The 25340-nt window shown below is 37.9% G+C and overlaps 1 protein-coding gene across 3 annotated transcripts in view; it reads right to left on the bottom strand.

Annotated features, from left to right (window-relative positions):
* RhoGEF2 (Rho guanine nucleotide exchange factor 2) overlaps window positions 1–19879 on the bottom strand; it is a 176677-nt gene extending 156798 nt beyond the window's left edge. The window contains exon 1 of one of the 3 annotated variants that reach the window (XM_089738095.1): window positions 19816–19879. The gene's annotated coding sequence lies outside the window, so the exon portion shown is untranslated. Of the gene's footprint in view, window positions 1–19593 lie in introns of all 3 variants that reach the window. The other 2 variants (XM_089738099.1, XM_089738094.1) reach the window with 2 other exon arrangements.
* Window positions 19880–25340: the final 5461 nt, after the last annotated feature.

Below are 25340 nucleotides of genomic sequence, written 5' to 3' on the forward strand. Positions count from 1 at the left end.
AAGTGTTTTCCTCAAAGAATATTATTTACGTGCGTCGATCACGCTTCGATGCACTCCGTAGGAGCTCTCATTTACACATTAACAACGCTAATTGTTGTGTTGTAACGGTGGGGGGAAATTGCGTGATGCACATTATGAACGAGCTCTGAATGTCATGTCAGTAGCAAACATATCTTTCTATTTATTATTAATCGCAGTTTAAAACAATTTTTACGGATAATCTCGCGTTAATTTTAAACATCAATTCTGTTTCCATATATGTGGTCTAGTTTGAAATGAAAGAAACCGTCATACGATACATAAAATTGACACTTAGATTTATTTCTCAAAGCGGGTGGCGGTACGCATTACGTTTATGGGTTCCTGTACCCACTTTAAGCCGGGTGAGCCGTGATTTCGGCCAGTACCCAGCGACACTTACTGGTGGTAGGACCTCTTAAGTCCGCAGGTAGGTACCACCGCCCTGCCTATTTCTGCTGTGAAGCAGTAATGCGTTTCGGTTTGAAGGGTAGGGCAGCCGTTGTGATTATACTGAGACTTTAAAACTTATATCTCAAGGTGGGTGGCGCATTTACGTTGTAGATGTCTATGGGCTCCAGTAACCACTTAACACCAGGTGGGCTGTGAGCTCGTCTATCCATCTAAGCTATAAAAAATAAAAAAAACGCATAAAACCACTAGAATCACGGTTAACCTTAAAATTGAAATGCAAGTTTTCCTCTGCAGTACTTACAGGTATAAATTCAGTTAGCTGATAGCAGCTGATGCGCCGGCCTGGATCCGCAATGCAGATGAACTTAAAATGAAACTGTCTAGCGCGGACTAGACGACGTAGATCGTATGAGGGATCATAGAATAAGATCTAGTTTTTACAACAACCCTTAGACGAGAATCTGTGTCTAGTTTAAAGGATATGGTATGAAATCTTGAAAAAAAATCCTTCTACAAGTTTTACGAGAACTATAAATGACGCGCGTTCCATTTTCCTCGGTTTTAGAGTTGCTTGTGTCATTCTTTGGTCCTTAAACTACCAGTCTTATAGCAACGGTTACCATGGCAACTTTTACTACGCGTATGCTTTGTTACTTTTTTTTAGGATTGAAGGATTACTGGTGGCACGGAGGCCTTTCCAGTTTCACCAGGACAGGTGGGTCTTTGCTACTATGTATGCCATGGCATTTGTAAAGCACGAATTTGGGTAGTGAGCGCCTATTTATGGTATACTTGTGTTTGTGTGAGATTAAAATATAGCTACAGTATCTTCAGATGTAGATTCGTATTCACGGACTCCTGATACGATTACAGAAGCCCGAAATTAATGCTATCGCGAGCCTTGAAGCTTTAGGGCTAAGTCTTCGCTTAGCGTCGTTACGACTGGAATTGCTCCGCGTTAGTCATGCGGACCAGAAATTAAAACTATTTTTACGATATAATCTCGTGTTAATTATCTTCGTTGTACATTTTTAGACTTTTCCAATACTTCAGAGGTTTCGTGAACAAGGCGACTGTTGTTCGTCAAATTAAGTTTAAGCTATGTGCTGACTGCCGTCTATTTTTTATAAGCGGTTTCTCGAGGTCTGGTCGTTTATTTTTTGGATTTCGATAAGGGGGTGCCAGATGTGAGATAAGTGCCAGATCTATGTCGTACAGCACAACACAGTTGTTGTATTAGAATAATGAATTTTCAGAAAACAAACGTACAAACTCGGTACTTTTTTCCAACTAAGAGACCGAATCCACTTCGCATACTTTACATTTTCTAAGACAGACAGACATTAATATAATCCAAAATTCAATAACGCACTAATCTTCAAATGACACAACTTCCACGGTGAAGGAATAACATCGTGTAATAAAAATCAAACCCGCAAAAATTATAATTTGCGTACATAATTACTGGTGGTGGGACCTCTTGTGAGTCCGCGCGGGCAAGTACCACCACCTCGCCTATTTCTGCCGTGAAGCAGTAGTGCGTTTCGGTTTGAAGGGTGGGGAGCCGTTGTAACTACACTGAGACCTTAGAACTTATATCTCAAGGTGGGTGGCGCATTTACGTTGTAGATGTCTATGGGCTCCAGTAACCAAACACCAGGTGGGCTGTGAGTACGTCCACCCATCTAAGCATTAAAAAATAAATGACCACCAACGATCAATCATAGTGCAATTGTACAACAAGCAGCCGCACAGCGGACGATCACTTCACCGACAATGATTACGTCATCCATATATGTAAATAAACCTCTATACACATCTAGAACTCTTTCGATGCAGACTCGATGCGCCAACAGCTCACCTCACATTAATTCGTTGGCCGACATGGGATCAAGTCGTGATGATATTGTAACAACAGCTGTGCTATACTTCAAACCGCAACACGTAGCACATTCGCGCCAGAAATAAAAAGGTTGGTATCAAATACACCTTGACAGTGAAATCTTATTGTGTATTGCGAAAAATAATGCGAGATTTAATGGTATTTAACTTAAATTGTGGCCTAAATAAATAAATAAAAACATCACCTGTACAGTAATATATTCAAATATAAAAAAAGGAATTTAGTAATTGCATCGATAATACTTGTGGTCCACAATCGGATCCTCCCGATCCACTAATGGTACTTTTAGCTACCCCAAGCACTAGTCATCGTTCTCGTCGAACCCGGCGCTTGCGATAAAGGGTTCGGCGTGTAAATTAATCCACAGACACAGCCCACTGAGTTTCTCGTCGGATCTTCTCAGTGGGTCGCGTTTCCGATCCGGTGGTAGATTCTGCAAAGCACGGCGAAGATATATGCCTCAGCATTTTCTAGAGGTAAACTCGTATTATTCTCCAGACGACATCTAAATAGATGAGGTTTCTGAAGCCCGTGACCTCCTGATTCTACCGATCGACAAGTAGGCAATTGTTGACTTTAAAAAAAACAGTAAAAAAGTACAGTAACCCATCAAAACAGCTGTTGACCTCAAACCATCACATGAACAATAAAAATTAATTGTAAGCCGTTATAGATATTCCAATACTCGCTGATGATGTGTGACCAATGTATCGCGCCCGAATGTGGGTTACGGAGATAAATTGAATTCTTACGGAACACAGTTCGAATAGTTAAGAAATGAAAACAAAATCAGTTAAAATCGGTACCGTGTCGGAACGAGTCGTCTTGTGGAAACGAACAAGAGAGTAGATAGATTAATCTACTGTTGACACTCGTATCCATTGGGTAATAAAAAACATAAAAATCATTATAAAAATATTTTATAAAGGAATGTATTTCGTGACAGCCAGTTCGTCTGCCAATGTAAATTGGCTGTTCACCAGGTAACCGTAATAGTGTGGAATTGTCCACATTTTTGTTGACAAAAAAACCACATCACTAAAAATGTTCACGATTGACTTCCACGGTGAAGGAATAACATCGTGTAATAAAAATGAAACCCGCAAAAAATATAATTTGCGTAATTACTGGTGGTAGGACCTCTTGTGAGTCCGCGCGGGTCGGTACCACCACCCTGTCTATTTCTGCCGTGAAGCAGTAATGCGTTTCGGTTTGAAGGGTGGGGCAGCCGTTGTAACTAAACTTGAGACCTTAGAACTTATATCTCAAGGAGGGTGGCGCATTTACGTTGTGGATGTATATGGGCTCCACTTAACATCAGGTGGGCTGTGAGCTCGTCCACCAACCCAAGCAAAAAAATAATAATTTGTATGCTGAAATCGATAACATCGCTGTTATTAATATTTAGTATACAAAACGTCCATGGTCTAAAAAAAAAGTTAAACGATTGAAATACTTTCTCACAGCCAGACATCACTTTGTTTCTGACGTCATCAAAGTAGCGAAACCTACGCTTTGTATTTCACAAGAGCGCACACACACACACACACACGTTTACGACGCATCAAATCAACAAGTCAAACAAAGTACAAACTACCGACATTCCCGTTTCACATCGTAAAATGTTTACATTACTTTAAATAGTTTTGCACCAGTTTTGGGTAACTATTCGTGGACGGGTCGACGTTGTGACGTACGCGACTAGTTTAGATACACCATTTAACGTGTTCTTAGTTTTGCACGATACGAATTCTATATGCAATGTGAAATATTCGCAGCGAAATCAACACATTTCATCTTGGTCAGTTCCTATACAATTGCACTATGGAGGAAATTTGAGGGTAGGTGTATTCTATATGATGAGTATATTCTTTAAGGTTAGCTCTAACAGTAGATTGAAGAATCTTATCGAGATCACATTACAGTCTTCAAAATGATCAATCTATACTAATATTATAAAGAGGAAAGATTTGTTTGTTTGTTTGTTTCGAATAGGCTCCGAAACTACTGGACCGATTTGAAAAATTATTTTTCCATTAGAAGCCGACATTGTCCCTGATGAACATAGGCTACTTTTTTTTTTTTTTTTTTTGTTTTGTTTTGTTTCATGTGTGTTTTAATGTTTCCGAAGCGAAGCGAGGGCGGGTCGCTAGTATGTAATAAACATAGCAAGTATATTTTATCAAAATTAGCTATCATTACATTTCCAAAAACATTACTATCGTACAGTTCGCTGGAATGGAAATCTTTCATCGGTGTCATGGACAGAAGGCGTTACATTTGGTCGCAATTTTAGATCTAGAAGACATGAATATTCAGGATGTGTGAGCCTAGTCGACCTAATTAAATTACAGCCAGTAATCGCAGCTTGTTTTTAACCGATTCAAAAAATGAAGAGGGTATCAATTCATCTGCATTATTTTAATGTGCGTTACCTTAGAAATATTTTTGACGAACCTATTTTGAAATATATTTCTAAGTTGAATGAATTGAATGAATAATGAAATTTATTTATGAAATTTATTTCTAATTAATATAAAATTTATTATTTAAAAGCTGTTGCTACTCGTGTGGTCCCATTTATCAAGATTTGACCAGTGGTTTTTGAGTTATCTGCATAATAATATATTAAATTGACTTCCACTACATTGATGATATTCTCACTTTGTTTTATTGAAGTCTGTTTTGGGTTTTTGTTCTTTTTTTTTAATTATTATTAGCATGAATTCACATAACGAGATCAATATCCATATTGAAAGACAATAATCCCTGACGACATAAACAATGTTAATATATTGGTAACGAGTTAATCTTGTGTTACAATGTTGCCGAGACTGGACAACGAGCACGGTAAGTATATGCAACAAAAAATAACATAAAACATAAAGATTAAAAATACTAAAAGAGTTGCATTCCTGAATTAAAAACGAAAGTGATTCTTTTATTTCTGGATGCGAAGCCATCGCTCGAATATTTATAGACGTGCACACATTATTGCTAATAGGGTTCCGCCTACATTTGAAAGATGATAATTAGAACTTGGCGTATTTTAACAGGATATTTAAGGAAATTATCCCTAAGCCGTACAAAATATTTAATATAAGCAGTATACAACAACAAACCCTTTGCTTCCAAAGTCCTAATTAATTGCTCAGAATCTCAGAAGAGCTCTTTAAATAAGATGATTTCTAAGTTTGTGTTCGGATTGTGTTTGATCTACACTATTTTTAATGGCTTGCTGTATAGATAGTTATTAGTTTACGTTTTTGAAATATGAAGACTTCCCATAAGTTGGAAACTTAACTGGGTAAATCAACTTTAACTGTACCAGAATACCCAAACAAATAAAAATAAAACAATAATATTTAGCTCTTTAAAATAACAACGAAACATACCAGCATTTCTTCACTATTACACATGCACTACTTATAGAAAGGATAATAGTAGAGCACGCTTAAATTTCAAAGCTGCCTCAAAAGCTTTTTCTTCTATTAAAAACCGAAAAAAATTTACTTGTTACGTAACAACAATCTATCTGATCACAGCTGAAAGAACCTACTGCCAATAATAATGATCATAATAATATCTTGCATACTTTCAAATATTGAATCTATAAAAATACTGCGACAATCTGGCAACGTCCTACGCGAATTTTTTTTTGTATCGCAGACTCGAACGCAATTAACCTCCATACGAATTAGATATATTTGAATATTGAAATGAAAACTGTCGCAGAATGTACAGTTTGAAGCTAACATTTATTACTTAGAAGGACGGGAACGACACACTAATTAGAAAGGAGGAATTCAGCGCGTAGGAGAGTTATAACATCTCCATGGAATGTTTGAAAATTTCCAGCGGACTTCGGATGCTATTTGATCGCCCGGATATACGAATGATGGCATAAATTTTGCTAAGAATGTAAACGAGTATTGAGTTTTTTTTTTCTACCTAGCTGAGACCCTTGAGAGGCTATTTCAGCGTAACCTTAACTAGTAGATGAGCTCACGGGGCTCAAATCTGACGACGTTGCTAACACGAACCCTAGCAAGAGCCGTGCGTCGCAGAATCTACCACCGGATCGGAAACGCGACCCACTGCGAAGATCCGGCGAGAAACTCAGTGGGCTGTGTCTGAGGGTTAATTTTCTCGTCGAGCCCTTCGTCGCAAGCCACGGGTTTGAAATGATGTGTTTGGGGCGACGTCGACTGCTTTCCATTCTGTCCGCAGGATCGGGAATGTAGTTACCGGCGGCCACGATGCGAGGGTTGTCATGTCGTGCCGCTTTATCGAAGTGGTGATTTTTGTTTAACGCGAAGCGCATGACATATCCGCCCATCGTTGAAACATATCAATTGTGCATTCTGCTTTGTAAGCTATGTTAGTTTTTCTTCTAAGCGAAACTAGAACCTCGTTTATTCCCCGATTATGTGATGTCTGAACATCCGCCAACACCAAGTTGAAACTACAGAAAAAAAAAATGTGCCAAAGAATTATTTCCTGTAAAAACTGCAAAAGCAAACAACAATATACAATATAAATTGTAGGCATGTATGTGACTAATGATGATACAAGCATAAAATTAAATGTTAAAACAACACGGACGCTCCCAACTACACCGATTCGTTGTTTTTTATTGTCCATTTCCCATACTGAAGTATTGTGATGTGAATTTCGGTGTTAATAATAACACAGAACAAACATCGTTTTTCAATTATTTTGACTGGGACGGATCAGTTTGACTAGAACAAACATTCCTTAAGGGAGCTGTTAGGTATAGACATTCGATTAGAAATAGTTTTAACATTCGATTAGCAAATTCTACATTCTAACGAACATATTCCGCACTTGTTACAAATCGTAAATATTTTTTGTAATTTCCCTACCTATTCGGTGGTTGCCTAAGGGACCATTCCGGCTACGCACGGTTGGGTAGGTGAACTCACGGGCTCAACTAGAGAGAATCGGCTAACACTAGCCCTAGCAAGAGCAGTGCCTTGCAGAATCTACCACCGGATCGGAATCGCGACCCACTGAGAAGATCCGGCGAGAAACTCAGAGGGTTAACATGATTGATAATATGGGTGAAGAACTTAAAAGCCTTGCCAAATTATGCTAATAGTGTCCATTTTCGTCAGGCGCATAGCTGTCATAAGCACGAATCTTATCGAATTAACAGATTTACTGCAACATAAACAGTTGACCTTTTCATTAATTTCATTAAATCTGCATGATAATTACATTCTGCCCAAATAAAAGCAGATATACAATTTTCTCGCTGGCATTATAAGAAATTAAGTTTTGTGGCTGTTTGAAATTCTGATTTGCCCCAACGAACAACCGAATTTAGGAATATAGGTACAAATTTCAAACAGTTTTTACATAATGGACCCTCGCATTTTTAAAGACCAAAACAAAGTATCCATACTGCACACATTTGAACGTTTTACGTTCGAACGATTGGTGTTAACGTTTAAAATTCTGAAAATAGATGAAAGAGACTGCAGAACCGGCGGTATAAATTATTCTAAATAACCTTACGTATTTCCTTTGTTTGTGAAAATAAATCTAGACGGAGCCGCTTGTTAATTCTGTAGGTAAGCAGCATTCACATATTCAGGCATTATTTCAACTCAACGTCAAACATACGACATTTCATACATCTATACTAATATATAAATCTACAGTGGTTTTTACGGATGTTCCGTTATAACTACTGAACCATGTAACCGATTGACTTGAAACTTGGTATCCATGTAGAAAATACATGTACTTAATGGATAGGCTAATATTTATATGAGTGTTGGACTCCCTAATAATAATGACAATAAATAATAATGTTAATTTTAAATGCCCAGCTAAGCGGACGAGTACGGCTAGTTATTACTAAATTATTTTTGTTTGTATTTATTTATTGCTAGCTGTACCCGACCGCTTCGCTGAGCATTTAAAATTAACATTATTATCTCTCACCCCCATAAAGATTCTCATCATTAACGCCCCCGCAACTGGTGTAGGGAGTCCAACACTCATATAAATATTAGCCTATCCATTAAGTACATGTATTTTCTACATGGATACCAAGTTTCAAGTCAATAGGATGCATGGTTCAGTAGTTATAACGGAACATCCGTAAAAACCACTAGATTTTATATATTAGTATAGATTGCAATAGAAATCCTCAGAATCCCTAGATTGGAATTTCAAAGGCTTATCCTTTAGCTTCACTTTAGTTCTGGATTCATTTATGTGCAGGTCATTGAAATTCCTCATGATTGAAATCTATTTTCAAATCACTATTTCACGGGCAGGTGTACAACTGACATAGATTTCTGAACATTTCTATCGCTATTGAACGACACGACCCATACAGAAGAATAGAAGTATTTTCAATCGCGACCTCAATGTCGATATATGCTATAGTCAATTTGGTATAAGTAAATATTTCTGGTAACTATGTCTACAAAGTAGTATAATTATTTACGGACGGATTTTTTTGTGTTTCAGAATAGATCGAATTAAGCGAATCTTGTGAAGTCGTCATGGCCTAAAGGATAATATATAATATTCACGATTGACTTCCGCGGTAAAGGAATAACATCGCGTAATAAAAATCAAACCCGCAAAATTATAATTTGCGTAATTACTGGTGGTAGGACCTCTTGTGAGTCCGCGCGGGTAGGTACCACCACCCTGCCTATTTCTGCCGTGAAGCAGTAACGCGTTTCGGTTTGAAGGGCGAGACATCCGTTGTAACTATACTTGAGACCTTAGAACTGATATCTCAAGATTGGTGGCCCATTTACGTCGTACATGTCTATGGGCTCCAGTAACCACTTAACACCAGGTGGGCTGTCAGCTCGTCCACCCACCTAAGCAATAAAAAAAACCTTATTTAAACAGAGGTACAAATAGCTTTCTTCTTCAACCAATCCAGGCAGCTGCATTAGCTGAAGCAACCGGTGCTATTTGACATGCTAATATCAAATGGATATAAAACGACGGAATTAAACTAACAAAAATATCAAAATGAAACACGTCAATTCGAAAAGCCATGTAATCACCATAAACATGCGTCTTCCTCGTAATTACTACATGACCAATTGTGTTTCATTAATACATTCATTAATAAAAAAAACGACACAGACTGCATCGTCTGTTTGCAAGCGACATTCAAACAGCTAAGGTCAACTTAATTGACATGGATAGCGCCACGCACGTTCAGAGAGTGTGGTCGTGTTTCACACATTTACTGGTCCGAACTGAAAGCTTGTGGTTTAAAAAGTGTGACATTCGGTATGATCATATTACTATGTATGTAGGTACGTTCATCCTGAGAGTTTTTATATAATTTTTTTTTGGAAGGCGCTACTCTTTCAGAGTCGGTTATTTTCAACCAGTCGTCAAAATCAACTCAACAGTAACAGTAAACGATTGATCGATTTGTGCGCAGGTCCTACCATTCTTCCTTCAATAAAAACGTTCATGTGAAGACGAACGTTAGAAATAGTATCACTAAGACTTACGGTTGTTTTACTTTGAGAGCTATTTCGACTTGGCCTTTTTTTTGAACAGGCCGATCCTCATACGAAATGTCCATGCCTAGGGGGCACGCGGAGGTATGGAACTTGACGGTCTACATAACATGTTGGGAACAGATCGCGGACCCAAGAAATTTCAACGTGGCCTATCATTACGTTGTCTCCATCATAAATAACATAATCAGAACTTATAATATTGGGTATTTACTACCTAACTAAACAATTATTTTAGCTAATAAGCAGATTTTTTTTTAACGTTACATTTACTCGGTCAGGATCTGACTCAGATATATATATTATTTTATATAATAAGGTAAAACACATCTCTGATTGTGACCTCGGTCACGATACCGGTCGTGGCGATGAGCAAGCCGAGTGAACGTCAAGCTGATGTCAGCTGGGCGTCGAGAACTCCTTAAGGACGTGTCGTATGGCAAGCTAAATAATATTTATAGCTATTAGCGCAGGTGGGTCACGAGGGCACTTGTTTACGATGTTTGAGATTCATTCAGCTAAAAGGGAGATCACCCTCGTAGTGATTACCGATGAGGGTAAGACAACCATCACACAGCACAATCGATTTTTTTTTATTGCTTATATGGGTGGACGAGCTCACAGCCCACCTGGTGTTAAGTAGTTACTGGAGTCCATAGACATCTACAAAATAAATGCGCCACCCACCTTGAGATATAAGTTCTAACGTCTCAAGTATAGTTATGGCCTCACGGCTCAATATAAACGGCGGTGTTCATGATACATTGAGGTAAGTATTTAACACCAGGTAGAAGAAGAGTTCGTCTGCCCAACTAATAAAATAAAAATGTTGACGTTCAGACAAACTGTATCTCATCTCAACTACGCCAATACGATATTCCAAAATATTGGTTCAATGAAAGTTTACTTTCAGAAAATAAAACCACGTCAGAAATTCAAACACGTCGATATAATTAAAAGTCAAAGCTCGATTGTACTATAACAGCGCCTTTATAATATTTGTATGACACGAGGATGGCTTCGCTCGCACCATGTTACGACCTGTTATCCTGAGGAAGTTCATTTCCAGTTGATTGAAGAATCTCCTAAAACTAAAAGTAACGACAATAACTAAATAAATAAATGAATTTGAATAGGATCGGCGGAAGCCAACAGTCAATGCAATATTTCAGTGTTTAAAGATTCTTGCGAAAGAAGAATGCTAAATTATGCAATTAAAAATTTCACTATTTATTGTTTTAGCAAATTTCCAAACATTAGACATTAATTTTTCTCTACTAGGTATATGTCCTCAGACGCATCAAATTTTTTGTCAAATGAGATCGTAAGTTCACGATCGAACATATTATTAGTATGAGGCAGCGAATTTAGTACATTTACCGACCTTCAAACGTAAAATGTTGCAATAGGACAAAAAGCAAACGAGAAAATCAAACAATTATTGTGAAACATTCTCATTCGGCACTTGAATACGCTTTTATAAACACTTATCACACATCTTAAGGTCAATTAAGTCGAAATTTATTTTGAGCCTTTTATTTTCATCCTTGCTTACGGGTTATATGGCTTTTATTTATTTATTTTTTCCTTAGATGGGTGGACGAGGTCCTAAGGTCTCAGTATAGTTACAACGGCTACCCCGCCTTTCAAACCGAAACGCATTACTGCTTCACGGCAGAAATAGGCAGGGTGGTGGTACCTACCCGTGCGGACTCACAAGAGGTTCTACCACCAGTAAATGCCTATAATCACAATTGCAAATAGATTGCCAAACCACGGGAAGCGGTATTGTATTCTGGTATCTAATCCCGCATGCAGGTAACTATTTTTTTAATGAAATACGTACTTAGCATATGTTCACTAGTGATTTTCAATATTAATTTTTGTGCTTACTAATAGTAATGAAACTCCACTGGTACGCAGCCAGCACCCTGCCTATTTTTGCCGAAAATCTTTCATGGGGTTCAATTTGAGGAATTATCTTTATACAATTACGGTTGATCACATCATCAGAATCACAACTGGGTCGAGAATAGACACGTTATTCAATTTCAGATTCAATAGATTTGTTACAATTGTTTGGAATCCGGATGTAAGTACTCAGTTTTTGTCTGTAATATTTATACATATTTCCGCACAGGATACAATCCTACTTTGAGAATATTAAGTGTTTTTTTTTGCCACACAAGTGCTGGCGAGCTTCAACTGATTGCCATGGAATACTCAATCCGTATGAAAATATACAACAAAATCATGTACCTAATCGATACAAAAGCGGGTCACGTTATCATCTTATCAGTAAACTAAGTAGTACTAAGTCATGTGTTCATTGATTGTCTCTACATACCTACTATAGAGTACTATAGACTATGACATCTTTTTAACAGCTTCAAATATAGGAGGAGTTAGTTACTTTTAGCGATTAACTTAATTAGAAATACTTTTTTTTTTTTGGTCAGGAGGAAATCGCCGGACTTCCGCCGTCCACTGGGGATGGAGGGCGGAGCATGTCAGAGCCGAACTGACTAACACCTCCTGTCGCTCAACAACCAACGTCCAAACCTCGCATGAGACAGAACTCATGAAGAGGCAAAGGGGGAAAGTGAAGCGTTTAGTACGGAGCACATCTCTTCCATCACCCTCCCCCTCGGGACGCCGGACCGGCGGTCGTCGGCGCCCTGACCACCAAATTAGAAATACATGGTGTTTTAGTAAAAAAAAGGGTTTTTCAAACTTTTTGTAAGTCATTGATAACGCAAGTGTCCAGTGTCTCGACATACGATTTCAGAGGAAGAAATAAATAACGAACAGGAAGGTAGACAGATTTATGAGCTGCTAACAATCATTACGGGAGGAACGTAGTAATATCAAAATCTTAAAAGAAACCGATGCCTATTTCTAAATATGTACAAAGATCTCGATTCAGGACTTGTACTTTTCTTCTTTTTTTTTATTGCTTAGATGGGTGGACGAGCTCACAGCCCACCTGGTGTTAAGTGGTTACTGGAGCCCATAGACATCTACAACGGAAATGCGCCACCCACCTTGAAATATAAGTTCTAAGGTCTCAAGTAAGTTACAGCGGCTGCCCCACCCTTCAAACCGAAACGAATTATTGCTTCACGGCAGAAATAGGCAGGGTAGTGGTACCCACCCGCGCGGACTCATAAGAGGTCCTACTACCAGTAAAAAATGCCACCACCAGCAAATGATGCTCTGCATCACTCGTAAGCGACAGTAAAGGGTAAATTTTAAGGTATCTACTCAGTGCTTCTAGCTGATCTTCAAGCCGTCACTTGTAAATAATGGATACATATTACGAAAGCTTTGGTTACGCAGTAAAACGATGTCATCAATCATGTCATCACAGCACACACACACAATGTATCGATTAGCAATAAAATCTCTACTTAACTATACATTACTTACTTAATACCTACAGATTATATTTATTTAGGTTTTTCTCTAAGTAGCAGACGGTCGTCTGGTGCTAAGCGGTTACAAGGGCCTATAGACATAATAACAAATGCCGTAACCAATCTTATTAAAGCTTCAAACAAATGCACTTGAAGCTTATCCAAACCGGGGCATCAACAAAATTTTATGTTTACGTTCAGAAGTCAATGCATTGTCTGCAGTAAACGTCTGTGAGTGCCTAAATGATGATAAAGATGACTCAATCGATCGTGCTAAAGAAATAACTACACACACTTGAAAAACATTACCCTCCTTATGTGGCCGTTGGGTAAACGCACTCCAAGCTCAGTAAAGAGATAATTGAATTTACTATGCTTACGTAGCCAATCATGATGACCTAAGCTATTAGAGATCTATAAATACATAGCCTAACAAAGCGTGTGTTGTGTAGTCCAGTGTGAAATCCTACAGCATCAGTTTTTGTACTCCAATAAACATCGGGAACACAACAATACGTTTATAAACGCTAATCAGGGATGTCACATCGCTCCGATTTTTTAATACATAATTTAATCCAACCCTTAATTTGCATGTTCGTTAATATTTCAAAATGATTTATTTTTTATTGCTTAGATGGGTGGACGAGCTCACAAGCCACTTGGCGTTAAGTGGTTACTGGAGCCCATAGACATCTACAACGTAAATGCGCCACCCACCTTGATTCAACCACTATTTCTATAAATGAACAGACAAGCTCCAACTAGTTTTAAGTGGTTACCGGAGTCCACAACAATGACAACCCTGCTTATCTTGAAAGATAAATTCGAAGTCTCACGTTGTTTAACCGCCGTCTCACCCTTCAGACCAGAACGCAATACTGCGTAGAGCTAGAACTAGCCAGGATGGCACCTACATGGACGGGCTGGGAATAAACCCTACTGCCTAAAAACAAACACTTAACTGTTATACTACTACTCTATGTCGCGCGTGTTTCGTAAAGATGTGAGTGCACAGATCTGGTTTGATGAACAATACGATAGGCCATTAATAAATTCATCGAGTTTAGGCTTATTAGACTTATGTGTGACACATAAGTATCATTCTGAAAGGGTCTCTTTTGACACATTTAATTCGATATGACACGAACGAACAACGAACAAACCCTTAATACATAACAAACACAATATGACCTTGAGAAGACACTTCGCCTTAAATATGTACTACTTTTACTTCGTCAGTCCAGTAGTCTAGTATATAGTGACTCTCTATGAAGTCAAATTTCGTTTTCCGATCTAAGTCAGTGTTTATGTTAAGGGTATTTGGTATTTTGGATCTTTTGACGTATACATTCCCGTCTTTTCATAGCACAAGAAAACAATACAACTCACGGTTTAGCGGTGTAGCGGGTTCCAATCTGTAAAATCTTGATGGAGATACTATCGTTACTGATATCAACACGCTTTTTGTCATTTAAATTTTTTATAAGAAACGATGTGTGTCAGCCCTAACCGCAACCTTTCACATCGCGTTGAACCAGACCCCTACGGTACGAGTGTCCGATTTCATTCATCACTGTACCACATACGATCGATGTTGCCAACATAAAATGGAAACATAACGGAAAAAGTTTCTATTAAGTTATTGATACTGACTAAAAACCGAATTTGCTCATCAAGTCTTTAGTTACTATGATTTATATACATATAGTATATTATTATGTGTATACAAAATTTGCAAAGAAATACGATTCCTTGAAAAAATGTAATTCTGATCATTCCGTGAGTTTAGTAAAAATGTTCGAAAAACGGAGATATATTATTTTAAACTTTCGTGTCTGTCTACATTACACAGGGTTATTATCTTTTTTTTTATCTCACGGGTTCTTACCTGGATTTTCATATTTGATGAAATAGGGCTGGACTACCCGTGTCTACCCATGAAGCGCCATGCTTGAAACAACGCCGAAATACCGGCAACTCACTAAATGTGAAAATATTGGCATAAATAATTCGAAAATCCATCAACCTTGCAATATTTTCCACTTTTCAATAAACGACACAGTGTACATGGATAACTACTCAATTCCTTAACTACAGGAATAATAGTGATAACTTGTATTATTATTGGTATGGTATTGTTTGTTAAAAGCCTTTACGGAACGAAAATAATAATTTAGAACCCTGTCAGTGTTAACTGATACCCTAAATGAGGCAGAAATTGACGGCATAGAGTATGCGGCATATTTGGTAACGCTTGCGAACAACTAAAGCTATTTCTTCGTAGCTGAAATTCAAGTTTCCCGGCTCCGCTATCACAATAAATCCAGGCGAGTTCATGTGAACGATCCGTGAAGGGCACGGTTTGTTCACGTCGGTTACGCGACGGCTAGTTTCACTCACCGAAAACGCTCAAGTTAACTTTTCTAAAACATGCAGGTAGGTATTCGCTTACTATTGTTTCCACGTACGCAACCAGTGATAATACAATATACGATTTCATTTTCAGTAAAGAAGTCTGTTCTATATTGCCAAAGCTTACTTATAGTAAACGGGTGATGAAATTTATTTCCAAACATTAAATATCGAGTGAATAATACACGTTTACTTAACTATGTTTTATTAGTTATGAAAAAGATGAATGTAGTATTTAGGTTTGCTGTAATCATATTTTTTTTTAATTGCCTTTGTAGGCAGACGGGCATACGGCCCACCTGATGGTGAGTGGTTACCGTCGCCCATGGACTTCAGCAATGCCAGGGGCAAAGCCAAGCCGCTGCCTACCGCTTAATACTCTCCACAAGCCTCGTTTGAAGAAGGACATGTCATAGCGCTCGGGAAACACCGTGGAGGGGAAGTTCATTCCATAGCCGGATGGTACGTGGCAATAAAGATCTCTGGAAACGCACTGTGGATGACCGCAGTGGCTCCAGGTAGTATGGATGAACTCTACTCCGGTGGCGGGCGGTGCGATGGTAAAAACGAGATGCTGGTATCATCTCGAACAATTCCTCAGAGCACTCCCCATGGAACACACGGTACAAAATACAGAGGGAACCTAAGTCCCTCCGCAGACCCAGAGGTTCCACACGATCCGAGAGAATGGGATTATCGACAATCCGAACGGCCCTCTTCTGTATGGAGTCAAATGGAAGAAGCTGGTATTTGGGAGCCCCAGCCCAGAGATGGGAGCAGTACTCCATGCGAGGCCGAACTTGTGCTTTATAAAGTAAAAGTCTTTGTCCAGACGTGAAGTACCGCTTCGCTCTGTTAAGGACTCCCAGCATTTTGGACGCCAACTTGGCTTTGCCTTCCAAATGACTCCGAAACTGGACATCGCTCGAAATGTCGACCCCAAGTATCCCGATACTCTCGGAGGGTTGCAGGGATACTCCTTGGAATTGCGGCGCCATGACAAAGGGGTCCTTCTTCGCAGTGAACGCGCAAACTTGTGTCTTTAACGGGTTGAATTGAACCAAGTTCAATTCACCCCATTCGGAGACTCGCCCCAGAGAGTTCTCCACTTCAGACACAAGCTTTGATCGTCTCTCTTGTACCATGCTCCGAGAGAGACTCTGATGGCCGATATATCGCGCATCCCCCGTGCTGTCATCCGCATAGCAATGCATGCCATCAATAGACAGCATGTCATTGATATACAGGATGAAAAGCGTGGGGGAGAGCACCGAACCTTGTGGAACGCCAGCGTTAATGGTCATGGTATCAGAACAGTCACCGTCTACAACGACCGTGATGCTCCGCCCATCCAAACCGCTAGCGATCCACTTGCAGAGACCCTCGGGGATTCCGTAAGATGGTAACTTCGATGAATCATGTCAGCTATGAAAACGTTTCTGAAGATAATGGGCGTTACTGATTTTTAGTAGTCTAGATGGGACATGAGCTGAATCCACTAACGGTGTTTTAGGTACCTTAAGCACCGGTCACCGTACTCGTTGAATCCGTCACCTGCGGCGATGGGTTCGGTGAGTAAATTAACCCACAGATAGAGCCCACTAAGTTTCTACCCGAATCTTCTCAGTGGGTCGCGTTTCCGATCCGGTGGTACCTACCGCCGCGGACTCACAAGAGGTCCTACAACGAGTAATATCACCAGTATGTGATATCAACATTAGGGATTTTTGTGTCTTTAATATCTAATGTCTCTGTTTCCGACACTACAGATATCCCAATTCAAGACTAGACTAGATGCCTATTCGTGATTTGTCCACAATTATTTATTCAACAAAAATTTTACAAATTCAAATAATACAACAGTGTTGTCTAACAGATTACTATGTTAAAGAAAGAAAACAAACATTCATTTTGCTGTTCTAAATATAACTTAATCATAATTTGCCAGTAACGAAACATGAAATACATATTGTTACATCTTAGTGAATGACAAATTTTCTTAGCTTTGTAATGTTGATGCTACAGACTAGTGTAGTAAGCACTTATATAACACAATAATATATGCCGTGTCGGTGCATCTAATTGCTTCAACACAGTTTCACTCCCCAGATCAAAGAAATAGTCATGTGTGGTACATTCATTATATTTTTACTCAGTTTTTGTTCAAGCTGTTGTGGCAAACAGTTCTGATTTTTAGATATGTAAAAGTTAGATGTAAATGAGCTCAGGAAATACTTTATATTTGTTCTTAATGCCGTAATTATAGAGAAAACTAAACTAAAACTGTTGTCAAAAGTTGTTTAAACACTTTTTTTTATTGCTTAGATGGGTGGACGAGCTCACAGTCCACCTGGTGTTAAGTGGAGCCCATAGACAACTACAACATAAATGCGCCACTCACCTTGAGATGTAAGTTCTAAGGTCTCAGTATAGTTATAGTCAGTATAATTATTAATTATAAAAATATCACAAGAAAATGTATAACATATTTTTTTAAATATTATTAATAATTAAAATGATAGTCTGTTTAATAAAATCACTTTTTCTTCAAGTTTTACTTTGTCTGCATTTCTTTATTCCAGCTATTTTGAAAATAATGTGACAACAAACAATAGATTCTGTTTTATTTGATAAGCTCCACAATTGGCTGTGTTATGGGAGAGGAACTACCAGCTACCTTAGCTGCAACTAGCTATCTTTTCTTTAAATTTCTGGGTTTTCCAACCATGAACTTGCTAAAATGATGAGTATTAATTATACTTAGAATCCATGTTTTAAAGGATCTTTTTAAATTAGATATAAATGATTGCGTAAATCATTAACATTCTTGTAACAGTGGGCTTCAAAAGGAAGTTGGCATCTTGCCAAAAACAGCCGTAACTCAGTTATGAGTGTAACAGATTATGTATTAAGTATATTTCACATATTATAAGAACACTGTTTATTTTTTATTTAGAAGTATCAAAGGAACCATTATTTAAAGTTAATTTTATAGTACAGTAATATAGACCAAAAACTTAGATATAATAAGATCGATGCAATTGTATGACTTTAAAAATATGTAAGATTGCTTCTTATTATAATAATGACTCATAATTCAGTCTATCAAATGAATTCTATTTTACTGTTAATCATTTTTGTTTATAAAATATTTTTGAAGAAATCTGCACTACATGATCTCTGTAACCAGTTTTGATCATTACTATTTACTAAAACATAACCTGCCTATGTTTTCTAGTATTATATCAGTTCCCGATTGAAAATATTGTACTAAAAACCATGTTTTAATCAAGTTGTTACAAAATCATGTTGTAGTAGTTAAGGCGACATTCTTTGGCCGTATGAATTTATTATAATAAGGGACAGGATATAACAGTAACATTGGGCGAGTGATGTCCTAATCTACTTCATAGGTACATACTTTGATAACGAAATGTTTCACTAACAACGTTGATGTTCGTGTACTTTGACGCAAGTACATTAAAAGACATGCAGTGCATTTCATAATGAAAATAATCGCAGATTACGATTCTCAAAATACGAAACTATGATGTCACTGCGGATGAGTGTAGCCTGACCACCTACGCGACAACATTGTTCAACTTAAAAGGGTTGCCTCGAATTACTGATTACGACCTCTAGATCGGAAACTAGCTTGCATTTCGATAATTTCGTTACAAATCACCACCAAAACAATAATACGCGGCACACTTAACAGGGAGTGACAACATCCTAACATTTTACTTCCATCTCTTTTGAACTTTCACGATAACAAAATGATGGAAAGGGACCGAATACTGTCAAAACTTTACCTATTTTTTACCAATTCCACAGTGGCCAAATCTTTTTAAATTAAATAAAACTAATAGAACTAGTAAACTGTGAACGAGCTTACCGTAATCAAGTGTACATAAATCCAAAACAAACGTCGGGATGATTTTATTGGTAAAAACAAGAAACACAAACACAAAAACTTTTTAGATAAACGTGGTATCACAAAGTAACACTTGGTCAACACTCGCACACAACATGCACTAGCATAGGACACCGCAATGACCGACACACTTTGACACTAAACTTTATTTCGAACAGTTAACAAACGACAAATTGCTAATACCTATTTCGAGACGTCTGTCGTGCCACAATAGATTTCGGCCATTTTGATTGCTGCTGAAAAGAAAGAGATGAATGCTATGTCTATCACTTTTATTTGATTTTGTTGTATAATCTATGACTTTTCGGTGGAAATGCAAAATGTCAACTTATGTGATTTTTTAATTTTGTTTGGTATCAATGGTGAAATTGCTAAAACGTTATATTTACAAATGTGAAAGTGAATAATTATAATAAAATGAAATAAAGTCGCTAGAGTTGACTACAGGGTTCTTCCAAAAAGTCCATAGAGCCTTAGAGCTTCTTACCATTTTACTAGTAGATCCACAAGGCATCACCCATTCGGGATCTAGCCAAGTCATAAGGCATCATCCATACGGGATCTAGCCAACTCACAAGGCATCACCCATACGGGATCTAGCCAACTCACAAGGGATCACCCTTGTTGGCACTTCGTCTCGTCACGTACATAGAGCATAACTTCGCTGATTGCAATTTGGACCTCAAGTTTTAAGCATCCTTCCCATCCAGTAATCGCATCTTCGTAGTCGCATCATAATATTTATACGAGCAACTGAAAGATTTCATATTTCAGAGAATTTACTTATATTTATCTACTTCTGAAGGGGGTTGCAGCAAATCCTGGTGTGAAAAGTCAATAGACATACGTGGTATTGTACGATGTTAGAAAATGACTATGAAGAAGAAGATGTTATGACAATATCAGGCAAAAACCTGAATCTCGTTAATGACTTTAAATTTACAAGTTAAGCTTGAATACATTTAAGTTCAAAACAAGAAAATTTGGGCAATGATTTGGTCGACTAAAATCAGCTGTTTTGTTGGAAAATCTGAGTATTTTTTTCTTTTTCTTTAACTTCAAAGGAAATGTGGCAGTTTAACCCCATCGTCTATTAAAAGTATTGTTGACAAAACGAAATCATTTCGTTCCGAGATTTGGCTAAAAGACTATGGAACCTGGGAATTATTCTTTAGGTAGATCGGTAACGCTGCCGAGAGCAATATTTTTTGGTCTGTTCTCCCACCAATTTGGAAGTCTGTTGAAATCTGGACTAATAATATGAAGCAACAGGACGATCTCCTGGTGGTTTTTTTACAACACACAACAGGGGGTCAGACGAAAGATGTGCCCCCCTGCAATTCTTGAAGTGGAATAATTTAACATTCGAAATATGTGACTGTATGGCCTATCTCTCCGTTGCCTTCAAGTGGCCAAAAACGTTTTCTAGTCTTGCGGTAAATTTAAATAAGTCTACAAATGTTAAATTTTTTTAAAATTAACTCAGTTTTTAGTTCAATTACATCAAAAATGCTAATTCATACAGAGATATATGTACTACTGATTTTGGTGACTTATTTTAACGGACGTTATTTTTTTAAGAAATCGTTATAATGCATTTATAAATAAAAATTTGTTTTCAGATTTGTATCTCTGAATGCCACACAAAAAGTACAACAACTACACAAAGATGTAAGAAATTCCAAAAACAATTAACCTTTTTAACAAATGATAAGTATTCAAAAGTAGCCTCAGAATTTATAATCTATCTAGTGCAACCCGAAAAGAAAGAGACTTAAGTCTATCAATAAAAAATTAGGCAAACAACTTACGACACCAAGACTATTACACTACTTGGAAAACGTATTTTTTTTTCTTCCTATTCGCTAGTAAGTTCGCTTTACTCGCCAAGGGTCTATTCCAACCTCACTGCAACTGGTAGGTGAGTTCATGAGGCTCAACCTGAGAGAATGTTCTGACACTGGCCTTAGCAAGAGCAGTGCTTGGCAGAATCTACAACTGGATCGGAATCGCGACCCACTGAGAAGATCCGGCGAGAAAATCGGTGAATTGTGTCTATGCGTTAGTTCACTCGTCGAACTCTTCGTCATAATCGACGAGGACAGTGACCGCTGCTTGAAGAACCTAAAAACACCAAGAGTGGATCCGGGTTATTCGACAAGACATATTTCGGGCGACGGCGCCTTTGCGTTGCCCCGTCGCCTGGGTCGGTTAAGTAATTAGCAGCGAGCACGATAAGGGGGTAATCGTGTCGCGCTGCTTTTTCAAAGTAGCGTTCTGATACTTCCTTCAGATACTTACGTATCGGTTCATTTAAGTCGTCGTGATAATCGATATTCCTCAAGCACCACGGTGCTCCGACGGCTATTCTGCAAAAACAGAGAAATTATACAAACAGAGAGGCCCACGGTATGGGCTAGCCAAAGATTTGATAAAGAATTGATTAACGGTAGGCAGCGGCTTGGCTCTGCCTCCGGTATTGCTGACGTCCATGACCGTCGGTAACCACTCACTATCAGGTAGGCTGTATGCTCGTCTACCTACACGGGCAATAAAAAATAAACCTCATGAAAAGTACGGCTGTGCTTTTGCACGGAGAGGGCGGAGCCTTGTGGGATTCCGGCCGAGATTTGTTTCGGAAGAGAGCATGTTCTCACAACTCGATCCCGAAACGAACGGTTCGATATGAAGTCTTGTATGGTGAGCACCAACCTGTCTGGAAATTCCATGTTGTACAGCTTATAAATTTAGTCGTTGTGCCAGACTTTGTCGAACGCCTTCGCGATTTCGAAGATAGGAGCTCCCATGGGGAGTGGTTCGCTTCTGTTTAACCCTTCTGAGATGAAGTTTCAGAGGCGATTGGGTAGTAGTCGTTTGTAGAATTTGCTGTGAGGACACTAATCGGACGGTAAACCGTGAATTCGCTTTTAGGTTTTCCAGGTTTACGAAGAGCGCATAAAATAAAGTCAACTTCGTAGAGTCGTCTAGTTCGTACTAATTATTCTTAATTTCATCATTTATTCCAGCAGCAACATTCCGTTTTGGTCTTCCAGAAGTAATAGGAGATGCCGGCAAAGTCTTCGGGAAGGTTCTGGAAAAAATGTTTGCTCACAAAAAGCTCTTGGGTGTTCAATCTGGTATTTACTGAGTACAAAACTAAACTTACATTTCATGGAGCAGTATCAAGGAAATATTTTTTTTTGTTTGTTATATAATGATGACGTATTGACTGTAATAAACTATTTGAAGCCCGGTGTCTAACTAAATAACATTGTTCAATTCATGATTATGTTTTACCTTATACAAACTGATCTGTAATATCCGTAATAACCGTCCTGTGAAAAATTTATAAATTTGCTTATTTTCTTTTTGTAAAATTTCTTTGTTCGCAAACGTCAAATCGATAATTATAATGCGATTCTCAAATGGTGCGGCTATTATTTATTATTAGCTATTATATAACGAATAACAATTAATTTTTGTTACATATTCATTTTTGTTACTATTTCTCTCTGTGAGGTCTGGTAAGGTTCACTCCGGGCCAAATCACATTTATAGATATCATCTATTTGAATTAAGTAATACAAGAGAGTCTTCATTTGAGTACCATAGAAAGCCATATAAGTTCTTGGCCTAGCTTGTGTTATATTAATGCCCTGGCCGGTCTTGAGAAATAAGGTCATTTATAATGTATCACGGATGTCTTACTCATCAGGCTGAGATCCATATCCAAGTGGTCCATAGATGTGGTTTCGCAACACTCACGGCCTCGCCCCATGACCTACGCACTTACCATCCATCAGTGAGCACGTGGCTTGTGGGGGACTTAAGAGAAGCGGTTTCTCTAAACACCAGTTAGGAAGGAGTACCATTGTGCCATTTTTAAATGCAGACAAAAAAGTATTAAACTATTTTTTTGCAGTTACTCGCACTGACTACATGTAAACTTTTTACCTTAATTGTTTTTCAAGATTTTTTTCGTCAATATTAATCTTGCTTTATTTCATAACTAAAACGTTTGCGGAGTCACTACGCTCATAACAAATAATTTTTTTACTGGAAAGCATCAGAAGTAAAAATAGTTCATGGAGTTTTTCTCTCTAAATGGGGTAGCGATGCCCGATACGTATTGATAATTTAGTGTATCGAAAAATGGATGGCGACATTTAAATATTTTTATCGATACACGCCAATGCGTATATCGTATCAAAAATATCGTTTTGTATCGACTGCTTTGAGTGATACTTGTTCTATCAAATACTAAGATAGCAAACAATAAATAGATTCAAAATGTTAACAACATAATCTTCTATTGTAATACTGCGTTTAAGTGCCGGCTTACACTATTGGAATAGGTACGATGTGGGTAGGTCCTGAAACAGATACTATTTCAAATGAAGGGCTATTAAGGTAGTTCCACAACCAATGGGAGACTGCAAGTATCAAAATTCATTGAAAATCAAGTAGGTCTTGATCAAATCTTAATACTCTAGCTCTCGAACACTTCTTTGTAGTTGCGACATCAGCTCCATCAGAACGTTTGTTTTCTTTAGCTAATAAAACGCTGACAGAAAATCGATATAGATTAAATTAACCACGGTTGTCGAGATTATAATTGCTTATAAGTTTTGATGCTAAACATTGGCAGTTGTAAAAAAACGTGTGATGCATAGTGGTTACATAGTGGTTGTACATACAACTAAACCTAAACTAATTAAAATTTTTACAGACTTGAAACAATAATTTTGTTTTGTAAATTATAATTAAAACCGGATTTCAGACAATAGTTTCACTTTACATTCCAATACGATATTTACAAAACCAGTGCAAAGCGACTTAACGGGCAGCGCTAAGCAGTAATCTTTCTCTGAAATTGGAGGCTGGTCACATTTGACAAAAACGGTATGATCAGATTAGAATCGATATACGAGCACTGAAGTATAATGTATACGAGAAATCGCTATTAGCAACCTCAAAATTTATTTGAAGTACCCCTCTTCGTTTTTTAATTGAATATCAGACAGCTTTAATCTTAATACTAATTTGTTAGGCGAGTTTTTTTTTCTACCTAAGCTGATAGCCTTGAGAGGCTATTTCAGCGTAACCTTAGCTAGTAGTAGGTGAGCTCACGGGGCTCAAACCGGAGTGATGCTAACACTGGTCCTAGCAAGAGCCGTGCTTCGCAGAATCTACCACTGGTTAGGAAACGCGACCCATTGAGAAGAACCGACGAGAAACTCAGTGGGCTCATTAGGCGATAAAGTGAATTTATATTATTCAATGGAAATTTGTAAAGTAGTAGTTTCATTTTCCATTACAGGAAAATTAAGATATCACAATGTCGACTAATTTTATATTTTATAAATAAAGTCGAAGCTATTTCTGTTACATCGAAACGGTTGAACTTTTCAGCTTGTTCATAGGTCACGGAGAAGCTGTAAAGACTTCAGGCCAATAGCAGTCTCTCCAAAAAAAATGCAATGCAATTAAAATTTATTTGAGGTGTCCTAAAATTACTTGGATGGGTTGTGTGTAAGAGGATATTTGAGAGAAGGATGTCAGTGTGGAGATTACTTTTCATAGGTCAAAATGGAAGAAGACATACTATGCTGACCCTACATATTGTGGTATAAAGGTAAAAAGAAGAAAATATGTTATTTTATCTGAAAATGATTATATTTTACAACTACATGCAAATGACAAAGGCA

Source organism: Bombyx mandarina, chromosome 24, assembly GCF_030267445.1.
Source record: "Bombyx mandarina strain Sakado chromosome 24, ASM3026744v2".
NCBI classification, from domain to species: domain Eukaryota; kingdom Metazoa; phylum Arthropoda; class Insecta; order Lepidoptera; family Bombycidae; genus Bombyx; species Bombyx mandarina.